We start from the raw sequence: 23734 nt of genomic DNA on the forward strand, positions 1-23734 counted from the left end.
GAAAGTTCATTATTAAACATAAATCCGATGAGAAATTCAGATTTTTTATAGAATTGCATTTTGTTTATTTTCATTGAAATAACAAAAGAAATTGAGATGCATGAAGTAATAAAATATTAGTTCTGATAGGGCACATAATTACTTCATGCAAAATTAAAATTTGAATATCTTTATTGTTAGCAGATATCATTATTTTAAAGGTTTGAATAGACTGTTGCAACTATGATGAACTGTTGGGAACTTGGTGGCTAATGCAGGGTACTATCACCAACCTTTTTCAGTTGGTTAATATCTGATCAAAAATCAATTCTTTGGAAAATAAGCTTGGCAGCAGTGGGATTTGAACCCACGCCTCCGAAGAGACTGGAGCCTAAATCCAGCGCCTTAGACCGCTTGGCCATGCTACCACTGGCACACATGGAGTTCTTATCTCACAGATCTTTCATATAATTAAGATTGCTGCAAATTAAATGTTTAATTTTGTTTTAAAGCGACACTTGGAAAGAAGAGTCATGTTAAAAGTCTATGAAATTAAAAACAATTCGCTAATACAAGATTTCAATGAAAGGTAAAAACATCCATGTTTTACTTGGTAATATTGATGAGAACTGATTTTTTAATTTTCTCAGTTACTTTTTGTTTGTTTTAACTGACATATTCAAAAATGTAGATGCTTGCTAGATGCATAATGTAGATCACAGAGATATTCAAAGCCACTTTTTGTGAGCAACAATACATTTTAGATAGTTCTAAAAAAGGTTTGAGAAAACTATTAAAACCTTGATAACTTGTTTTGAGCTACTGCATGTGACAGCTTATGGTGTGCTTCCATTAACCAAATTTAACTTATTTTATACCTTATCTACTTTAGGAAAGCACTTTGATATATATCACTGGATCTTCTCCTTGGAGAATAAATATGGCAGCAGTGGGATTTGATTCCAGCAGCTTGAATAGCTCTGTCATCCTACAACCTGCTTAACACTTTAAAATATTTTAGCTCTCATATCTGGAATGTCATTCAAAACTTTACCCAAAGTCAGGAAAAGCTGAGATAAAATGCAAAAGAAGCCAGGTACATTTAACAAGTAATGATTATATTTGTCTTCAAATTTCCTTCATTTAGTGCAACTGATGTATCCAAATAACTTTTAAGTATTATTCAAATGCCTAAAATAGACAGCTGTGAGATTAAAATCCAGAGAGATAGGAAAGATAGAGAAATCGGAATATAAATCCATCAATTTATACCAATGAGTCACGTTGCCAACATTTCCATCTCTAATTGTATGATAAGACCACTCAGTAATTAAATATTAGTTATGATATTACTTCTAATTAATTCATGCCAACTTAATTTTGGCTCATCTTTACTCTTAGCAGATAACATTTTTAAAACGTTTGGGAAGTCTCTTGTAACAATGATGAACTGTTGAGTTGCTATAGGAATCTTCCACCAACCAACTTCAGCTGAGTAATATCCTATCTAATGGAAAAAAAGAATCACTTTGCCATCAATAACTGCCCTACTCTTTGTATAATAAAGATGGCAGTAGTGAGATTTGCACCCATGCCTCCAAAGAGACTGGAGCCTTAATCCAGCGCCTTAGACTGCTCGGCCATGCTTCCACATGTGCATGTTGTTAGGGTAGCTCACAGATCTAGAACATCAAAATTAAAGGGTTTTTTTGTTTTAAAGTATTAATTGAAAAGATGTCAGCAAAGGTTAAAAGAAAGTTCATTATTAAACATAAATCCGATGTGAAATTCAGATTTTTTTTTGAATTGCATTTTGTTTATTTTCATTGAAATAACAAAAGAAATTGAGATGCATGAAGTAATAAAATATTAGTTCTGATAGGGCACATAATTACTTCATGCAAAATTAAAATTTGAATATCTTTATTGTTAGCAGATATCATTATTTTAAAGGTTTGAGAAGACTGTTGCAACTATGATGAACTGTTGGGAACTTGGTGGCTAATGCAGGGTACTATCACCAACATTTTTCAGTTGGTTAATATCTGATCAAAAATCAATTCTTTGGAAAATAAGATTGGCAGCAGTGGGATTTGAACCCACGCCTCCGAAAAGACTGAAGCCTAAATCCAGCGCCTTAGACCGCTCGGCCATGCTACCACTGGCACACATGGAGTTCTTATCTCACAGATCTTTCATATAATTAAGATAGCTGCAAATTAAATGTTTAATTTTGTTTTAAAGTGACACTTGGAAAGAAGTGTCATGTTAAAAGTCTATGAAATGATAAACAATACGCTAATACAAGAATTCAATGAAAGGTAAAAACATCCTTGTTTTACTTGGTAATATTGATGACAACTGATTTTTTAATTTTCTCAGTTACTTTTTGTTTGTTTTAACTGACATATTCAAAAATTGAGATGCTTGCTAGATGCATAATGTAGATCGCAGAGATATTCAAAGCCACTTTTTGAGAGCAACAATACATTTTAGATAGTTCTAAAAAAGGTTTGAGAAAACTATTAAAACCATGATAACTTGTTTTGAGTTACTTCATGTGACAGCTTATGGTGTGCTTCCACCAACCAAATTTAGCTTCTTTTATACCTTATCTACTTTAGGAATACACTTTGATATATATCACTGGATCTTCTCCTTGGAGAATAAATATGGCAGCAGTGGGATTTGATTCCAGCAGCTTGAATAGCTCTGTCATCCTACAACCTGCTGTACACTTTAAAATATTTTAACTCTCATATCTGGAATGTCATTCAAAACTTTACCCAAAGTCAGGAAAAGCTGAGATAAAATGTAAAAGAAGCCAGGTACATTTAGCAAGTAATGATTATATTTGTCTTCAGATATCCTTCATTTAGTGCAACTGATGTATCCAAATAACTTTGAAGTACTATTCAAATGCCTAAGATAGACAGCTGTGAGATTAAAATCCAGAAAGATAGGAAAGATAGAGAAATCGGAATATAAATCCATCAATTTATACCAATGAGTCACGTTGCCAACATTTCCATCTCTAATTGTATGATAAGACCACTCAGTAAATAAATATTAGTTATGATATTACTTCTAATTACTTCATGCCAACTTAATTTTGGCTCATCTTTACTCTTAGCAGATAACATTTTTAAAACGTTTGGGAAGTCTCTTGTAACAATGATGAACTGTTGAGTAGCTATAGGAATCTTCCACCAACCAACTTCAGTTGGGTAATATCCTATCTAATGGAAAAAAAGAATCACTTTGCCATCAATAACTGCCCTACTCTTTGTATAATAAAGATGGCAGTACTGAGATTTGCACCCACACCTCCAAAGAGACTGGAGCCTTAATCCAGTGCCTTAGACTGCTCGGCCATGCTACCACATGTGCATGTTGTTAGGGTAGCTCACAGATCTAGAACATCAAAATAAAAGGGTTTTTTTGTTTTAAAGTATTAATTGAAAAGATGTCAGCAAAAGTTAAAAGAAAGTTCATTATTAAACATAAATCTGATGAGAAATTCAGATTTTTTATAGAATTGCATTTTGTTTATTTTCATTGAAATAACAAAAGAAATTGAGATGCATGAAGTAATAAAATATTAGTTCTGATAGGGCACATAATTACTTCATGCAAAATTAAAATTTGAATATCTTTATTGTTAGCAGATATCATAATTTTAAAGGTTTGAGAAGACTCTTGCAACTATGATGAACTGTTGGGAACTTGGTGGCTAATGCAGGGTACTATCACCAACCTTTTTCAGTTGGTTAATATCTGATCAAAAATCAATTCTTTGGAAAATAAGATTGGCAGCAGTGGGATTTGAACCCACGCCTCCGAAGAGACTGGAGCCTAAATCCAGCGCCTTAAACCGCTCGGCCATGCTACCACTGGCACACATGGAGTTCTTATCTCACAGATCTTTCATATAATTAAGATTGCTTCAAATTAAATGTTTAATTTTGTTTTAAAGCGACACTTGGAAACAAGTGTCATGTTAAAAGTCTATGAAATGATAAACAATTCGCTAATACAAGATTTCAATGAAGGGTAAAAACATCCATGTTTTACTTGGTAATATTGATGAGAACTGATTTTTTAATTTTCTCAGTTAATTTTTGTTTGTTTTAACTGACATATTCAAAAATTGAGATGCTTGCTAGATGCATAATGTAGATCGCAGAGATATTCAAAGCCACTTTTTGAGAGCAACAATACATTTTAGATAGTTCTAAAAAAGGTTTGAGAAAACTATTATAACCATGATAACTTGTTTTGAGCTACTGCATGTGACAGCTTATGGTGTGCTTCCACCAACCAAATTTAGCTTCTTTTATACCTTATCTACTTTAGGAATACACTTTGATATATATCACTGGATCTTCTCCTTGGAGAATAAATATGGCAGCAGTGGGATTTGATTCCAGCAGCTTGAATAGCTCTGTCATCCTACAACCTGCTGTACACTTTAAAATATTTTAACTCTCATATCTGGAAAGTCATTCAAAACTTTAACCAAAGTCAGGAAAAGCTGAGATAAAATGTAAAAGAAGCCAGGTACATTTAACAAGTAATGATTATATTTGTCTTCAGATTTCCTTCATTTAGTGCAACTGATGTATCCAAATAACTTTGAAGTACTATTCAAATGCCTAAGAGAGACAGCTGTGAGATTAAAATCCAGAAAGATAGGAAAGATAGAGAAATCGGAATATAAATCCATCAATTTATACCAATGAGTCACGTTGCCAACATTTCCATCTCTAATTGTATGATAAGACCACTCAGTAAATAAATATTAGTTATGATATTACTTCTAATTACTTCATGCCAACTTAATTTTGGCTCATCTTTACTCTTAGCAGATAACATTTTTAAAACGTTTGGGATGTCTCTTGTAACAATGATGAACTGTTGAGTAGCTATAGGAATCTTCCACCAACCAACTTCAGTTGGGTAATATCCTATCTAATGGAAAAAAAGAATCACTTTGCCATCAATAACTGCCATACTCTTTGTATAATAAAGATGGCAGTACTGAGATTTGCACCCACACCTCCAAAGAGACTGGAGCCTTAATCCAGCGCCTTAGACTGCTCGGCCATGCTACCACATGTGCATGTTGTTAGGGTAGCTCACAGATCTAGAACATCAAAATAAAAGGGTTTTTTTGTTTTAAAGTATTAATTGAAAAGATGTCAGCAAAAGTTAAAAGAAAGTTCATTATTAAACATAAATCCGATGAGAAATTCAGATTTTTTATAGAATTGCATTTTGTTTATTTTCATTGAAATAACAAAAGAAATTGAGATGCATGAAGTAATAAAATATTAGTTCTGATAGGGCACATAATTACTTCATGCAAAATTAAAATTTGAATATCTTTATTGTTAGCAGATATCATTATTTTAAAGGTTTGAATAGACTGTTGCAACTATGATGAACTGTTGGGAACTTGGTGGCTAATGCAGGGTACTATCACCAACCTTTTTCAGTTGGTTAATATCTGATCAAAAATCAATTCTTTGGAAAATAAGATTGGCAGCAATGGGATTTGAACCCACGCCTCCGAAGAGACTGGAGCCTAAATCCAGCGCCTTAGACCGCTTGGCCATGCTACCACTGGCACACATGGAGTTCTTATCTCACAGATCTTTCATATAATTAAGATTGCTGCAAATTAAATGTTTAATTTTGTTTTAAAGCGACACTTGGAAAGAAGAGTCATGTTAAAAGTCTATGAAATTAAAAACAATTCGCTAATACAAGATTTCAATGAAAGGTAAAAACATCCATGTTTTACTTGGTAATATTGATGAGAACTGATTTTTTAATTTTCTCAGTTACTTTTTGTTTGTTTTAACTGACATATTCAAAAATTTAGATGCTTGCTAGATGCATAATGTAGATCACAGAGATATTCAAAGCCACTTTTTGTGAGCAACAATACATTTTAGATAGTTCTAAAAAAGGTTTGAGAAAACTATTAAAACCATGATAACTTGTTTTGAGCTACTGCATGTGACAGCTTATGGTGTGCTTCCATTAACCAAATTTAACTTCTTTTATACCTTATCTACTTTAGGAAAGCACTTTGATATATATCACTGGATCTTCTCCTTGGAGAATAAATATGGCAGCAGTGGGATTTGATTCCAGCAGCTTGAATAGCTCTGTCATCCTACAACCTGCTTAACACTTTAAAATATTTTAGCTCTCATATCTGGAATGTCATTCAAAACTTTACCCAAAGTCAGGAAAAGCTGAGATAAAATGCAAAAGAAGCCAGGTACATTTAACAAGTAATGATTATATTTGTCTTCAGATTTCCTTCATTTAGTGCAACTGATGTATCCAAATAACTTTGAAGTACTATTCAAATGCCTAAGAGAGACAGCTGTGAGATTAAAATCCAGAAAGATAGGAAAGATAGAGAAATCGGAATATAAATCCATCAATTTATACCAATGAGTCACGTTGCCAACATTTCCATCTCTAATTGTATGATAAGACCACTCAGTAAATAAATATTAGTTATGATATTACTTCTAATTACTTCATGCCAACTTAATTTTGGCTCATCTTTACTCTTAGCAGATAACATTTTTAAAACGTTTGGGATGTCTCTTGTAACAATGATGAACTGTTGAGTAGCTATAGGAATCTTCCACCAACCAACTTCAGTTGGGTAATATCCTATCTAATGGAAAAAAAGAATCACTTTGCCATCAATAACTGCCCTACTCTTTGTATAATAAAGATGGCAGTACTGAGATTTGCACCCACACCTCCAAAGAGACTGGAGCCTTAATCCAGCGCCTTAGACTGCTCGGCCATGCTACCACATGTGCATGTTGTTAGGGTAGCTCACAGATCTAGAACATCAAAATAAAAGGGTTTTTTTGTTTTAAAGTATTAATTGAAAAGATGTCAGCAAAAGTTAAAAGAAAGTTCATTATTAAACATAAATCCGATGAGAAATTCAGATTTTTTATAGAATTGCATTTTGTTTATTTTCATTGAAATAACAAAAGAAATTGAGATGCATGAAGTAATAAAATATTAGTTCTGATAGGGCACATAATTACTTCATGCAAAATTAAAATTTGAATATCTTTATTGTTAGCAGATATCATTATTTTAAAGGTTTGAATAGACTGTTGCAACTATGATGAACTGTTGGGAACTTGGTGGCTAATGCAGGGTACTATCACCAACCTTTTTCAGTTGGTTAATATCTGATCAAAAATCAATTCTTTGGAAAATAAGCTTGGCAGCAGTGGGATTTGAACCCACGCCTCCGAAGAGACTGGAGCCTAAATCCAGCGCCTTAGACCGCTTGGCCATGCTACCACTGGCACACATGGAGTTCTTATCTCACAGATCTTTCATATAATTAAGATTGCTGCAAATTAAATGTTTAATTTTGTTTTAAAGCGACACTTGGAAAGAAGAGTCATGTTAAAAGTCTATGAAATTAAAAACAATTCGCTAATACAAGATTTCAATGAAAGGTAAAAACATCCATGTTTTACTTGGTAATATTGATGAGAACTGATTTTTTAATTTTCTCAGTTACTTTTTGTTTGTTTTAACTGACATATTCAAAAATGTAGATGCTTGCTAGATGCATAATGTAGATCACAGAGATATTCAAAGCCACTTTTTGTGAGCAACAATACATTTTAGATAGTTCTAAAAAAGGTTTGAGAAAACTATTAAAACCATGATAACTTGTTTTGAGCTACTGCATGTGACAGCTTATGGTGTGCTTCCATTAACCAAATTTAACTTATTTTATACCTTATCTACTTTAGGAAAGCACTTTGATATATATCACTGGATCTTCTCCTTGGAGAATAAATATGGCAGCAGTGGGATTTGATTCCAGCAGCTTGAATAGCTCTGTCATCCTACAACCTGCTTAACACTTTAAAATATTTTAGCTCTCATATCTGGAATGTCATTCAAAACTTTACCCAAAGTCAGGAAAAGCTGAGATAAAATGCAAAAGAAGCCAGGTACATTTAACAAGTAATGATTATATTTGTCTTCAAATTTCCTTCATTTAGTGCAACTGATGTATCCAAATAACTTTTAAGTATTATTCAAATGCCTAAAATAGACAGCTGTGAGATTAAAATCCAGAGAGATAGGAAAGATAGAGAAATCGGAATATAAATCCATCAATTTATACCAATGAGTCACGTTGCCAACATTTCCATCTCTAATTGTATGATAAGACCACTCAGTAATTAAATATTAGTTATGATATTACTTCTAATTAATTCATGCCAACTTAATTTTGGCTCATCTTTACTCTTAGCAGATAACATTTTTAAAACGTTTGGGAAGTCTCTTGTAACAATGATGAACTGTTGAGTTGCTATAGGAATCTTCCACCAACCAACTTCAGCTGAGTAATATCCTATCTAATGGAAAAAAAGAATCACTTTGCCATCAATAACTGCCCTACTCTTTGTATAATAAAGATGGCAGTAGTGAGATTTGCACCCATGCCTCCAAAGAGACTGGAGCCTTAATCCAGCGCCTTAGACTGCTCGGCCATGCTTCCACATGTGCATGTTGTTAGGGTAGCTCACAGATCTAGAACATCAAAATTAAAGGGTTTTTTTGTTTTAAAGTATTAATTGAAAAGATGTCAGCAAAGGTTAAAAGAAAGTTCATTATTAAACATAAATCCGATGTGAAATTCAGATTTTTTTTTGAATTGCATTTTGTTTATTTTCATTGAAATAACAAAAGAAATTGAGATGCATGAAGTAATAAAATATTAGTTCTGATAGGGCACATAATTACTTCATGCAAAATTAAAATTTGAATATCTTTATTGTTAGCAGATATCATTATTTTAAAGGTTTGAGAAGACTGTTGCAACTATGATGAACTGTTGGAACTTGGTGGCTAATGCAGGGTACTATCACCAACATTTTTCAGTTGGTTAATATCTGATCAAAAATCAATTCTTTGGAAAATAAGATTGGCAGCAGTGGGATTTGAACCCACGCCTCTGAAGAGACTGAAGCCTAAATCCAGCGCCTTAGACCGCTCGGCCATGCTACCACTGGCACACATGGAGTTCTTATCTCACAGATCTTTCATATAATTAAGATAGCTGCAAATTAAATGTTTAATTTTGTTTTAAAGTGACACTTGGAAAGAAGTGTCATGTTAAAAGTCTATGAAATGATAAACAATACGCTAATACAAGAATTCAATGAAAGGTAAAAACATCCTTGTTTTACTTGGTAATATTGATGACAACTGATTTTTTAATTTTCTCAGTTACTTTTTGTTTGTTTTAACTGACATATTCAAAAATTGAGATGCTTGCTAGATGCATAATGTAGATCGCAGAGATATTCAAAGCCACTTTTTGAGAGCAACAATACATTTTAGATAGTTCTAAAAAAGGTTTGAGAAAACTATTAAAACCATGATAACTTGTTTTGAGTTACTTCATGTGACAGCTTATGGTGTGCTTCCACCAACCAAATTTAGCTTCTTTTATACCTTATCTACTTTAGGAATACACTTTGATATATATCACTGGATCTTCTCCTTGGAGAATAAATATGGCAGCAGTGGGATTTGATTCCAGCAGCTTGAATAGCTCTGTCATCCTACAACCTGCTGTACACTTTAAAATATTTTAACTCTCATATCTGGAATGTCATTCAAAACTTTACCCAAAGTCAGGAAAAGCTGAGATAAAATGTAAAAGAAGCCAGGTACATTTAGCAAGTAATGATTATATTTGTCTTCAGATTTCCTTCATTTAGTGCAACTGATGTATCCAAATAACTTTGAAGTACTATTCAAATGCCTAAGATAGACAGCTGTGAGATTAAAATCCAGAAAGATAGGAAAGATAGAGAAATCAGAATATAAATCCATCAATTTATACCAATGAGTCACGTTGCCAACATTTCCATCTCTAATTGTATGATAAGACCACTCAGTAAATAAATATTAGTTATGATATTACTTCTAATTACTTCATGCCAACTTAATTTTGGCTCATCTTTACTCTTAGCAGATAACATTTTTAAAACGTTTGGGAAGTCTCTTGTAACAATGATGAACTGTTGAGTAGCTATAGGAATCTTCCACCAACCAACTTCAGTTGGGTAATATCCTATCTAATGGAAAAAAAGAATCACTTTGCCATCAATAACTGCCCTACTCTTTGTATAATAAAGATGGCAGTACTGAGATTTGCACCCACACCTCCAAAGAGACTGGAGCCTTAATCCAGCGCCTTAGACTGCTCGGCCATGCTACCACATGTGCATGTTGTTAGGGTAGCTCACAGATCTAGAACATCAAAATAAAAGGGTTTTTTTGTTTTAAAGTATTAATTGAAAAGATGTCAGCAAAAGTTAAAAGAAAGTTCATTATTAAACATAAATCCGATGAGAAATTCTGATTTTTTATAGAATTGCATTTTGTTTATTTTCATTGAAATAACAAAAGAAATTGAGATGCATGAAGTAATAAAATATTAGTTCTGATAGGGCACATAATTACTTCATGCAAAATTAAAATTTGAATATCTTTATTGTTAGCAGATATCATTATTTTAAAGGTTTGAATAGACTGTTGCAACTATGATGAACTGTTGGGAACTTGGTGGCTAATGCAGGGTACTATCACCAACCTTTTTCAGTTGGTTAATATCTGATCAAAAATCAATTCTTTGGAAAATAAGATTGGCAGCAGTGGGATTTGAACCCACGCCTCCAAAGAGACTGGAGCCTAAATCCAGTGCCTTAAACCGCTCGGCCATGCTACCACTGGCACACATGTAGTTCATATCTCACAGATCTTTCATATAATTAAGATTGCTTCAAATTAAATGTTTAATTTTGTTTTAAAGCGACACTTGGAAAGAAGTGTCATGTTAAAAGTCTATGAAATGATAAACAATTCGCTAATACAAGATTTCAATGAAAGGTAAAAACATCCATGTTTTACTTGGTAATATTGATGAGAACTGATTTTTTAATTTTCTCAGTTAATTTTTGTTTGTTTTAACTGACATATTCAAAAATTGAGATGCTTGCTAGATGCATAATGTAGATCGCAGAGATATTCAAAGCCACTTTTTGAGAGCAACAATACATTTTAGATAGTTCTAAAAAAGGTTTGAGAAAACTATTAAAACCATGATAACTTGTTTTGAGTTACTGCATATGACAGCTTATGGTGTGCTTCCACCAACCAAATTTAGCTTCTTTTATACCTTATCTACTTTAGGAATACACTTTGATATATATCACTGGATCTTCTCCTTGGAGAATAAATATGGCAGCAGTGGGATTTGATTCCAGCAGCTTGAATAGCTCTGTCATCCTACAACCTGCTGTACACTTTAAAATATTTTAACTCTCATATCTGGAATGTCATTCAAAACTTTACCCAAAGTCAGGAAAAGCTGAGATAAAATGTAAAAGAAGCCAGGTTCATTTAACAAGTAATGATTATGTTTGTCTTCAGATTTCCTTCATTTAGTGCAACTGATGTATCCAAATAACTTTGAAGTACTATTCAAATGCCTAAGATAGACAGCTGTGAGATTAAAATCCAGAAAGATAGGAAAGATAGAGAAATCGGAATATAAATCCATCAATTTATACCAATGAGTCACTTTGCCAACATTTCCATCTCTAATTGTATGATAAGACCACTCAGTAAATAAATATTAGTTATGATATTACTTCTAATTACTTCATGCCAACTTAATTTTGGCTCATCTTTACTCTTAGCAGATAACATTTTAAAAATGTTTGGGAAGTCTCTTGTAACAATGATGAACTGTTGAGTAGCTATAGGAATCTTCCACCAACCAACTTCAGTTGGGTAATATCCTATCTAATGGAAAAAAAGAATCACTTTGCCATCAATAACTGCCCTACTCTTTGTATAATAAAGATGGCAGTACTGAGATTTGCACCCACACCTCCAAAGAGACTGGAGCCTTAATCCAGCGCCTTAGACTGCTCGGCCATGCTACCACATGTGCATGTTGTTAGGGTAGCTCACAGATCTAGAACATCAAAATTAAAGGGTTTTTTTGTTTTAAAGAATTAATTGAAAAGATGTCAGCAAAGGTTAAAAGAAAGTTCATTATTAAACATAAATCCGATGTGAAATTCAGATTTTTTTTTGAATTGCATTTTGTTTATTTTCATTGAAATAACAAAATAAATTGAGATGCATGAAGTAATAAAATATTAGTTCTGATAGGGCACATAATTACTTTATGCAACATTAAAATTTGAATATCTTTTTTGTTAGCAGATATCATTATTTTAAAGGTTTGAGAAGACTGTTGCAACTATGATGAACTGTTGGGAACTTGGTGGCTAATGCAGGGTACTATCACCAACCTTTTTCAGTTGGTTAATATCTGATCAAAAATCAATTCTTTGGAAAATAAGATTGGCAGCAGTGGGATTTGAACCCACACCTCCGAAGAGACTGGAGCCTACATCCAGCACCTTAGACTGCTCAGCTATGCTACCACTGGCACACATGGAGTTCTTATCACACAGATCTTTCATTTAATTAAGATAGCTGCAAATTAAATGTTTAATTTTGCTTTAAAGCGACACTTGGAAAGAAGTGTCATGTTAAAAGTCTATGAAATGATAAACAATATGCTAATACAAGAATTCAATGAAAGGTAAAAACATCCTTGTTTTACTTGGTAATATTGATGAGAACTGATTTTTTAATTTTCTCAGTTACTTTTTGTTTGTTTTCACTGACATATTCAAAAATTGAGATGCTTGCTAGATGCATAATGTAGATCGCAGAGATATTCAAAACCACTTTTTGAGAGCAACAATACATTTTAGATAGTTCTAAAAAAGGTTTGAGAAAACTATTAAAACCATGATAACTTGTTTTGAGTTACTGCATGTGACAGCTTATGGTGTGCTTCCACCAACCAAATTTAGCTTCTTTTATACCTTATCTACTTTAGGAATACACTTTGATATATATCACAGGATCTTCTCCTTGGAGAATAAATATGGCAGCAGTGGGATTTGATTCCAGCAGCTTGAATAGCTCTGTCATCCTACAACCTGCTGTACACTTTAAAATATTTTAACTCTCATATCTGGAATGTCATTCAAAACTTTACCCAAAGTCAGGAAAAGCTGAGATAAAATGTAAAAGAAGCCAGGTACATTTAGCAAGTAATGATTATATTTGTCTTCAGATTTCCTTCATTTAGTGCAACTGATGTATCCAAATAACTTTGAAGTACTATTCAAATGCCTAAGATAGACAGCTGTGAGATTAAAATCCAGAAAGATAGGAAAGATAGAGAAATCGGAATATAAATCCATCAATTTATACCAATGAGTCACGTTGCCAACATTTCCATCTCTAATTGTATGATAAGACCACTCAGTAAATAAATATTAGTTATGATATTACTTCTAATTACTTCATGCCAACTTAATTTTGGCTCATCTTTACTCTTAGCAGATAACATTTTTAAAACGTTTGGGAAGTCTCTTGTAACAATGATGAACTGTTGAGTAGCTATAGGAATCTTCCACCAACCAACTTCAGTTGGGTAATATCCTATCTAATGGAAAAAAAGAATCACTTTGCCATCAATAACTGCCCTACTCTTTGTATAATAAAGATGGCAGTACTGAGATTTGCACCCACACCTCCAAAGAGACTGGAGCCTTAATCCAGCGCCTTAGACTGCTCGGCCATGCTACCACATGTGCATGTTGTTAGGGTAGCTCACAGATCTAGAACATCAAAATAAAAGGGTTTTTTTGTTTTAAAGTATTAATTGAAAAGATGTCAGCAAAAGTTAAAAGAAAGTTCATTATTAAACATAAATCCGATGTGAAATTCAGATTTTTTTTTGAATTGCATTTTGTTTATTTTCATTGAAATAACAAAATAAATTGAGATGCATGAAGTAATAAAATATTAGTTCTGATAGGGCACATAATTACTTTATGCAACATTAAAATTTGAATATCTTTATTGTTAGCAGATATCATTATTTTAAAGGTTTGAGAAGACTGTTGCAACTATGATGAACTGTTGGGAACTTGGTGGTTAATGCAGGGTACTATCACCAACCTTTTTCAGTTGGTTAATATCTGATCAAAAATCAATTCTTTGGAAAATAAGATTGGCAGCAGTGGGATTTGAACCCACACCTCCGAAGAGACTGGAGCCTACATCCAGCACCTTAGACTGCTCAGCCATGCTACCACTGGCACACATGGAGTTCTTATCACACAGATCTTTCATTTAATTAAGATTGCTGCAAATTAAATGTTTAATTTTGCTTTAAAGCGACACTTGGAAAGAAGTGTCATGTTAAAAGTCTATGAAATGATAAACAATATGCTAATACAAGAATTCAATGAAAGGTAAAAACATCCTTGTTTTACTTGGTAATATTGATGAGAACTGATTTTTTAATTTTCTCAGTTACTTTTTGTTTGTTTTCACTGACATATTCAAAAATTGAGATGCTTGCTAGATGCATAATGTAGATCGCAGAGATATTCAAAACCACTTTTTGAGAGCAACAATACATTTTAGATAGTTCTAAAAAAGGTTTGAGAAAACTATTAAAACCATGATAACTTGTTTTGAGTTACTGCATGTGACAGCTTATGGTGTGCTTCCACCAACCAAATTTAGCTTCTTTTATACCTTATCTACTTTAGGAATACACTTTGATATATATCACTGGATCTTCTCCTTGGAGAATAAATATGGCAGCAGTGGGATTTGATTCCAGCAGCTTGAATAGCTCTGTCATCCTACAACCTGCTGTACACTTTAAAATATTTTAACTCTCATATCTGGAATGTCATTCAAAACTTTACCCAAAGTCAGGAAAAGCTGAGATAAAATGTAAAAGAAGCCAGGTACATTTAGCAAGTAATGATTATATTTGTCTTCAGATTTCCTTCATTTAGTGCAACTGATGTATCCAAATAACTTTGAAGTACTATTCAAATGCCTAAGATAGACAGCTGTGAGATTAAAATCCAGAAAGATAGGAAAGATAGAGAAATCGGAATATAAATCCATCAATTTATACCAATGAGTCACGTTGCCAACATTTCCATCTCTAATTGTATGATAAGACCACTCAGTAAATAAATATTAGTTATGATATTACTTCTAATTACTTCATGCCAACTTAATTTTGGCTCATCTTTACTCTTAGCAGATAACATTTTTAAAACGTTTGGGAAGTCTCTTGTAACAATGATGAACTGTTGAGTAGCTATAGGAATCTTCCACCAACCAACTTCAGTTGGGTAATATCCTATCTAATGGAAAAAAAGAATCACTTTGCCATCAATAACTGCCCTACTCTTTGTATAATAAAGATGGCAGTACTGAGATTTGCACCCACACCTCCAAAGAGACTGGAGCCTTAATCCAGCGCCTTAGACTGCTCGGCCATGCTACCACATGTGCATGTTGTTAGGGTAGCTCACAGATCTAGAACATCAAAATAAAAGGGTTTTTTTGTTTTAAAGTATTAATTGAAAAGATGTCAGCAAAAGTTAAAAGAAAGTTCATTATTAAACATAAATCCGATGAGAAATTCAGATTTTTTATAGAATTGCATTTTGTTTATTTTCATTGAAATAACAAAAGAAATTGAGATGCATGAAGTAATAAAATATTAGTTCTGATAGGGCACATAATTACTTCATGCAAAATTAAAATTTGAATATCTTTATTGTTAGCAGATATCATTATTTTAAAGGTTTGAATAAACTGTTGCAACTATGATGAACTGTTGGGAACTTGGTGGCTAATGCAGGGTACTATCACCAACCTTTTTCAGTTGGTTAATATCTGATCAAAAATCAATTCTTTGGAAAATAAGATTGGCAGCAGTGGGATTTGAACCCACGCCTCCGAAGAGACTGGAGCCTAAATCCAGCGCCTTAAACCGCTCGGCCATGCTACCACTGGCACACATGGAGTTCTTATCTCACAGATCTTTCATATAATTAAGATTGCTTCAAAGTAAATGTTTAATTTTGTTTTAAAGCGACACTTGGAAAGAAGTGTCATGTTAAAAGTCTATGAAATGATAAACAATTCGCTAATACAAGATTTCAATGAAGGGTAAAAACATCCATGTTTTACTTGGTAATATTGATGAGAACTGATTTTTTAATTTTCTCAGTTAATTTTTGTTTGTTTTAACTGACATATTCAAAAATTGAGATGCTTGCTAGATGCATAATGTAGATCGCAGAGATATTCAAAGCCACTTTTTGAGAGCAACAATACATTTTAGATAGTTCTAAAAAAGGTTTGAGAAATCTATTAAAACCATGATAACTTGTTTTGAGCTACTGCATGTGACAGCTTATGGTGTGCTTCCACCAACCAAATTTAGCTTCTTTTATACCTTATCTACTTTAGGAATACACTTTGATATATATCACTGGATCTTCTCCTTGGAGAATAAATATGGCAGCAGTGGGATTTGATTCCAGCAGCTTGAATAGCTCTGTCATCCTACAACCTGCTGTACACTTTAAAATATTTTAACTCTCATATCTGGAAAGTCATTCAAAACTTTAACCAAAGTCAGGAAAAGCTGAGATAAAATGTAAAAGAAGCCAGGTACATTTAACAAGTAATGATTATATTTGTCTTCAGATTTCCTTCATTTAGTGCAACTGATGTATCCAAATAACTTTGAAGTACTATTCAAATGCCTAAGAGAGACAGCTGTGAGATTAAAATCCAGAAAGATAGGAAAGATAGAGAAATCGGAATATAAATCCATCAATTTATACCAATGAGTCACGTTGCCAACATTTCCATCTCTAATTGTATGATAAGACCACTCAGTAAATAAATATTAGTTATGATATTACTTCTAATTACTTCATGCCAACTTAATTTTGGCTCATCTTTACTCTTAGCAGATAACATTTTTAAAACGTTTGGGAAGTCTCTTGTAACAATGATGAACTGTTGAGTAGCTATAGGAATCTTCCACCAACCAACTTCAGTTGGGTAATATCCTATCTAATGGAAAAAAAGAATCACTTTGCCATCAATAACTGCCCTACTCTTTGTATAATAAAGATGGCAGTACTGAGATTTGCACCCACACCTCCAAAGAGACTGGAGCCTTAATCCAGCGCCTTAGACTGCTCGGCCATGCTACCACATGTGCATGTTGTTAGGGTAGCTCACAGATCTAGAACATCAAAATAAAAGGGTTTTTTTGTTTTAAAGTATTAATTGAAAAGATGTCAGCAAAAGTTAAAAGAAAGTTCATTATTAAACATAAATCCGATGTGAAATTCAGATTTTTTTTTGAATTGCATTTTGTTTATTTTCATTGAAATAACAAAAGAAATTGAGATGCATGAAGTAATAAAATATTAGTTCTGATAGGGCACATAATTACTTTATGCAACATTAAAATTTGAATATCTTTATTGTTAGCAGATATCATTATTTTAAAGGTTTGAGAAGACTGTTGCAACTATGATGAACTGTTGGGAACTTGGTGGCTAATGCAGGGTACTATCACCAACCTTATTCAGTTGGTTAATATCTGATCAAAAATCAATTCTTTGGAAAATAAGATTGGCAGCAGTGGGATTTGAACCCACACCTCCGAAGAGACTGGAGCCTACATCCAGCGCCTTAGACTGCTCAGCCATGCTACCACTGGCACACATGGAGTTCTTATCTCACAGATCTTTCATTTAATTAAGATTGCTGCAAATTAAATGTTTAATTTTGCTTTAAAGCGACACTTGGAAAGAAGTGTCATGTTAAAAGTCTATGAAATGATAAACAATATGCTAATACAAGAATTCAATGAAAGGTAAAAACATCCTTGTTTTACTTGGTAATATTGATGAGAACTGATTTTTTAATTTTCTCAGTTACTTTTTGTTTGTTTTCACTGACATATTCAAAAATTGAGATGCTTGCTAGATGCATAATGTAGATCGCAGAGATATTCAAAACCACTTTTTGAGAGCAACAATACAATTTAGATAGTTCTAAAAAAGGTTTGAGAAAACTATTAAAACCATGATAACTTGTTTTGAGTTACTGCATGTGACAGCTTATGGTGTGCTTCCACCAACCAAATTTAGCTTCTTTTATACCTTATCTACTTTAGGAATACACTTTGATATATATCACTGGATCTTCTCCTTGGAGAATAAATATGGCAGCAGTGGGATTTGATTCCAGCAGCTTGAATAGCTCTGTCATCCTACAACCTGCTGTACACTTTAAAATATTTTAACTCTCATATCTGGAATGTCATTCAAAACTTTACCCAAAGTCAGGAAAAGCTGAGATAAAATGTAAAAGAAGCCAGGTACATTTAGCAAGTAATGATTATATTTGTCTTCAGATTTCCTTCATTTAGTGCAACTGATGTATCCAAATAACTTTGAAGTACTATTCAAATGCCTAAGATAGACAGCTGTGAGATTAAAATCCAGAAAGATAGGAAAGATAGAGAAATCGGAATATAAATCCATCAATTTATACCAATGAGTCACGTTGCCAACATTTCCATCTCTAATTGTATGATAAGACCACTCAGTAAATAAATATTAGTTATGATATTACTTCTAATTACTTCATGCCAACTTAATTTTGGCTCATCTTTACTCTTAGCAGATAACATTTTTAAAACGTTTGGGAAGTCTCTTGTAACAATGATGAACTGTTGAGTAGCTATAGGAATCTTCCACCAACCAACTTCAGTTGGGTAATATCCTATCTAATGGAAAAAAAGAATCACTTTGCCATCAATAACTGCCCTACTCTTTGTATAATAAAGATGGCAGTACTGAGATTTGCACCCACACCTCCAAAGAGACTGGAGCCTTAATCCAGCGCCTTAGACTGCTCGGCCATGCTACCACATGTGCATGTTGTTAGGGTAGCTCACAGATCTAGAACATCAAAATAAAAGGGTTTTTTTGTTTTAAAGTATTAATTGAAAAGATGTCAGCAAAAGTTAAAAGAAAGTTCATTATTAAACATAAATCCGATGAGAAATTCAGATTTTTTATAGAATTGCATTTTGTTTATTTTCATTGAAATAACAAAAGAAATTGAGATGCATGAAGTAATAAAATATTAGTTCTGATAGGGCACATAATTACTTCATGCAAAATTAAAATTTGAATATCTTTATTGTTAGCAGATATCATTATTTTAAAGGTTTGAATAGACTGTTGCAACTATGATGAACTGTTGGGAACTTGGTGGCTAATGCAGGGTACTATCACCAACCTTTTTCAGTTGGTTAATATCTGATCAAAAATCAATTCTTTGGAAAATAAGATTGGCAGCAGTGGGATTTGAACCCACGCCTCCGAAGAGACTGGAGCCTAAATCCAGTGCCTTAAACCGCTCGGCCATGCTACCACTGGCACACATGTAGTTCTTATCTCACAGATCTTTCATATAATTAAGATTGCTTCAAATTAAATGTTTAATTTTGTTTTAAAGCGACACTTGGAAAGAAGTGTCATGTTAAAAGTCTATGAAATGATAAACAATTCGCTAATACAAGATTTCAATGAAAGGTAAAAACATCCATGTTTTACTTGGTAATATTGATGAGAACTGATTTTTTAATTTTCTCAGTTAATTTTTGTTTGTTTTAACTGACATATTCAAAAATTGAGATGCTTGCTAGATGCATAATGTAGATCGCAGAGATATTCAAAGCCACTTTTTGAGAGCAACAATACATTTTAGATAGTTCTAAAAAAGGTTTGAGAAAACTATTAAAACCATGATAACTTGTTTTGAGTTACTGCATGTGACAGCTTATGGTGTGCTTCCACCAACCAAATTTAGCTTCTTTTATACCTTATCTACTTTAGGAATACACTTTGATATATATCACTGGATCTTCTCCTTGGAGAATAAATATGGCAGCAGTGGGATTTGATTCCAGCAGCTTGAATAGCTCTGTCATCCTACAACCTGCTGTACACTTTAAAATATTTTAACTCTCATATCTGGAATGTCATTCAAAACTTTACCCAAAGTCAGGAAAAGCTGAGATAAAATGTAAAAGAAGCCAGGTTCATTTAACAAGTAATGATTATATTTGTCTTCAGATTTCCTTCATTTAGTGCAACTGATGTATCCAAATAACTTTGAAGTACTATGCAAATGCCTAAGATAGACAGCTGTGAGATTAAAATCCAGAAAGATAGGAAAGATAGAGAAATCGGAATATAAATCCATCAATTTATACCAATGAGTCACGTTGCCAACATTTCCATCTCTAATTGTATGATAAGACCACTCAGTAAATAAATATTAGTTATGATATTACTTCTAATTACTTCATGCCAACTTAATTTTGGCTCATCTTTACTCTTAGCAGATAACATTTTTAAAACGTTTGGGAAGTCTCTTGTAACAATGATGAACTGTTGAGTAGCTATAGGAATCTTCCACCAACCAACTTCAGTTGGGTAATATCCTATCTAATGGAAAAAAAGAATCACTTTGCCATCAATAACTGCCCTACTCTTTGTATAATAAAGATGGCAGTACTGAGATTTGCACCCACACCTCCAAAGAGACTGGAGCCTTAATCCAGCGCCTTAGACTGCTCGGCCATGCTACCACATGTGCATGTTGTTAGGGTAGCTCACAGATCTAGAACATCAAAATAAAAGGGTTTTTTTGTTTTAAAGTATTAATTGAAAAGATGTCAGCAAAAGTTAAAAGAAAGTTCATTATTAAACATAAATCCGATGAGAAATTCAGATTTTTTATAGAATTGCATTTTGTTTATTTTCATTGAAATAACAAAAGAAATTGAGATGCATGAAGTAATAAAATATTAGTTCTGATAGGGCACATAATTACTTCATGCAAAATTAAAATTTGAATATCTTTATTGTTAGCAGATATCATTATTTTAAAGGTTTGAATAAACTGTTGCAACTATGATGAACTGTTGGGAACTTGGTGGCTATCACCAACCTTTTTCAGTTGGTTAATATCTGATCAAAAATCAATTCTTTGGAAAATAAGATTGGCAGCAGTGGGATTTGAACCCACGCCTCCGAAGAAACTGGAGCCTAAATCCAGCGCCTTAAACCGCTCGGCCATGCTACCACTGGCACACATGGAGTTCTTATCTCACAGATCTTTCATATAATTAAGATTGCTTCAAATTAAATGTTTAATTTTGTTTTAAAGCGACACTTGGAAAGAAGTGTCATGTTAAAAGTCTATGAAATGATAAACAATTCGCTAATACAAGATTTCAATGAAGGGTAAAAACATCCATGTTTTACTTGGTAATATTGATGAGAACTGATTTTTTAATTTTCTCAGTTAATTTTTGTTTGTTTTAACTGACATATTCAAAAATTGAGATGCTTGCTAGATGCATAATGTAGATCGCAGAGATATTCAAAGCCACTTTTTGAGAGCAACAATACATTTTAGATAGTTCTAAAAAAGGTTTGAGAAAACTATTAAAACCATGATAACTTGTTTTGAGCTACTGCATGTGACAGCTTATGGTGTGCTTCCACCAACCAAATTTAGCTTCTTTTATACCTTATCTACTTTAGGAATACACTTTGATATATATCACTGGATCTTCTCCTTGGAGAATAAATATGGCAGCAGTGGGATTTGATTCCAGCAGCTTGAATAGCTCTGTCATCCTACAACCTGCTGTACACTTTAAAATATTTTAACTCTCATATCTGGAAAGTCATTCAAAACTTTAACCAAAGTCAGGAAAAGCTGAGATAAAATGTAAAAGAAGCCAGGTACATTTAACAAGTAATGATTATATTTGTCTTCAGATTTCCTTCATTTAGTGCAACTGATGTATCCAAATAACTTTGAAGTACTATTCAAATGCCTAAGAGAGACAGCTGTGAGATTAAAATCCAGAAAGATAGGAAAGATAGAGAAATCGGAATATAAATCCATCAATTTATACCAATGAGTCACGTTGCCAACATTTCCATCTCTAATTGTATGATAAGACCACTCAGTAAATAAATATTAGTTATGATATTACTTCTAATTACTTCATGCCAACTTAATTTTGGCTCATCTTTACTCTTAGCAGATAACATTTTTAAAACGTTTGGGAAGTCTCTTGTAACAATGATGAACTGTTGAGTAGCTATAGGAATCTTCCACCAACCAACTTCAGTTGGGTAATATCCTATCTAATGGAAAAAAAGAATCACTTTGCCATCAATAACTGCCCTACTCTTTGTATAATAAAGATGGCAGTACTGAGATTTGCACCCACACCTCCAAAGAGACTGGAGCCTTAATCCAGCGCCTTAGACTGCTCGGCCATGCTACCACATGTGCATGTTGTTAGGGTAGCTCACAGATCTAGAACATCAAAATAAAAGGGTTTTTTTGTTTTAAAGTATTAATTGAAAAGATGTCAGCAAAGGTTAAAAGAAAGTTCATTATTAAACATAAATCTGATGTGAAATTCAGATTTTTTTTTTAATTGCATTTTGTTTATTTTCATTGAAATAACAAAAGAAATTGAGATGCATGAAGTAATAAAATATTAGTTCTGATAGGGCACATAATTACTTCATGCAAAATTAAAATTTGAATATCTTTATTGTTAGCAGATATCATTATTTTAAAGGTTTGAGAAGACTGTTGCAACTATGATGAACTGTTGGGAACTTGGTGGCTAATGCAGGGTACTATCACCAACATTTTTCAGTTGGTTAATATCTGATCAAAAATCAATTCTTTGGAAAATAAGATTGGCAGCTGTGGGATTTGAACCCACACCTCCGAAGAGACTGGAGCCTAAATCCAGCGCCTTAGACCGCTCGGCCATGCTACCACTGGCACACATGGAGTTCTTATCTCACAGATCTTTCATATAATTAAGATAGCTGCAAATTAAATGTTTAATTTTGCTTTAAAGTGACACTTGGAAAGAAGTGTCATGTTAAAAGTCTATGAAATGATAAACAATACGCTAATACAAGAATTCAATGAAAGGTAAAAACATCCATGTTATACTTGGTAATATTGATGAGAACTGATTTTTTAATTTTCTCAGTTAATTTTTGTTTGTTTTAACTGACATATTCAAAAATTGAGATGCTTGCTAGATGCATAATGTAGATCGCAGAGATATTGAAAGCCACTTTTTGAGAGCAACAATACAATTTAGATAGTTCTAAAAAAGGTTTGAGAAAACTATTAAAACCATGATAACTTGTTTTGAGCTACTGCATGTGACAGCTTATGGTGTGCTTCCACCAACCAAATTTAGCTTCTTTTATACCTTATCTACTTTAGGAATACACTTTGATATATATCACTGGATCTTCTCCTTGGAGAATAAATATGGCAGCAGTGGGATTTGATTCCAGCAGCTTGAATAGCTCTGTCATCCTACAACCTGCTGTACACTTTAAAATATTTTAACTCTCATATCTGGAATGTCATTCAAAACTTTACCCAAAGTCAGGAAAAGCAGAGAAAAAATGTAAAAGAAGCCATGTACATTTAACAAGTAATGATTATATTTGTCTTCAGATTTCCTTCATTTAGTGCAACTGATGTATCCAAATAACTTTGAAGTACTATTCAAATGCCTAAGATAGACAGCTGTGAGATTAAAATCCAGAAAGATAGGAAAGATAGAGAAAGCGGAATA

At 33.0% G+C, this 23734-nt stretch overlaps 11 non-coding genes across 11 annotated transcripts; all 11 read right to left on the minus strand.

The window, feature by feature from the left end:
* Positions 1 to 325: 325 nt before the first annotated feature.
* Positions 326 to 407, minus strand: TRNAL-UAG (transfer RNA leucine (anticodon UAG)). Its single transcript has one exon. It is a non-coding gene; the product is annotated as a tRNA-Leu (tRNA).
* A 1650-nt stretch (positions 408 to 2057) lies between these two features.
* On the minus strand, positions 2058 to 2139 carry TRNAL-UAG (transfer RNA leucine (anticodon UAG)). Its single transcript has one exon. It is a non-coding gene; the product is annotated as a tRNA-Leu (tRNA).
* Positions 2140 to 3789: 1650 nt separating this feature from the next.
* TRNAL-UAG (transfer RNA leucine (anticodon UAG)) lies at positions 3790 to 3871 on the minus strand. The gene has a single exon. It is a non-coding gene; the product is annotated as a tRNA-Leu (tRNA).
* Positions 3872 to 5521: 1650 nt separating this feature from the next.
* TRNAL-UAG (transfer RNA leucine (anticodon UAG)) lies at positions 5522 to 5603 on the minus strand. Its single transcript has one exon. It is a non-coding gene; the product is annotated as a tRNA-Leu (tRNA).
* A 1650-nt stretch (positions 5604 to 7253) lies between these two features.
* Positions 7254 to 7335, minus strand: TRNAL-UAG (transfer RNA leucine (anticodon UAG)). The gene has a single exon. It is a non-coding gene; the product is annotated as a tRNA-Leu (tRNA).
* A 1649-nt stretch (positions 7336 to 8984) lies between these two features.
* TRNAL-UAG (transfer RNA leucine (anticodon UAG)) lies at positions 8985 to 9066 on the minus strand. Its single transcript has one exon. It is a non-coding gene; the product is annotated as a tRNA-Leu (tRNA).
* A 1650-nt stretch (positions 9067 to 10716) lies between these two features.
* On the minus strand, positions 10717 to 10798 carry TRNAL-UAG (transfer RNA leucine (anticodon UAG)). Its single transcript has one exon. It is a non-coding gene; the product is annotated as a tRNA-Leu (tRNA).
* Positions 10799 to 15912: 5114 nt separating this feature from the next.
* On the minus strand, positions 15913 to 15994 carry TRNAL-UAG (transfer RNA leucine (anticodon UAG)). Its single transcript has one exon. It is a non-coding gene; the product is annotated as a tRNA-Leu (tRNA).
* A 3382-nt stretch (positions 15995 to 19376) lies between these two features.
* TRNAL-UAG (transfer RNA leucine (anticodon UAG)) lies at positions 19377 to 19458 on the minus strand. Its single transcript has one exon. It is a non-coding gene; the product is annotated as a tRNA-Leu (tRNA).
* A 1637-nt stretch (positions 19459 to 21095) lies between these two features.
* Positions 21096 to 21177, minus strand: TRNAL-UAG (transfer RNA leucine (anticodon UAG)). The gene has a single exon. It is a non-coding gene; the product is annotated as a tRNA-Leu (tRNA).
* Positions 21178 to 22827: 1650 nt separating this feature from the next.
* Positions 22828 to 22909, minus strand: TRNAL-UAG (transfer RNA leucine (anticodon UAG)). The gene has a single exon. It is a non-coding gene; the product is annotated as a tRNA-Leu (tRNA).
* Between the last annotated feature and the right edge of the window lie 825 nt (positions 22910 to 23734).

The sequence above is a fragment of the Taudactylus pleione genome, unplaced genomic scaffold (assembly GCF_031769625.1).
Source record: "Taudactylus pleione unplaced genomic scaffold, aTauple2 ptg000016l, whole genome shotgun sequence".
In the NCBI taxonomy this organism is placed as follows: domain Eukaryota; kingdom Metazoa; phylum Chordata; class Amphibia; order Anura; family Myobatrachidae; genus Taudactylus; species Taudactylus pleione.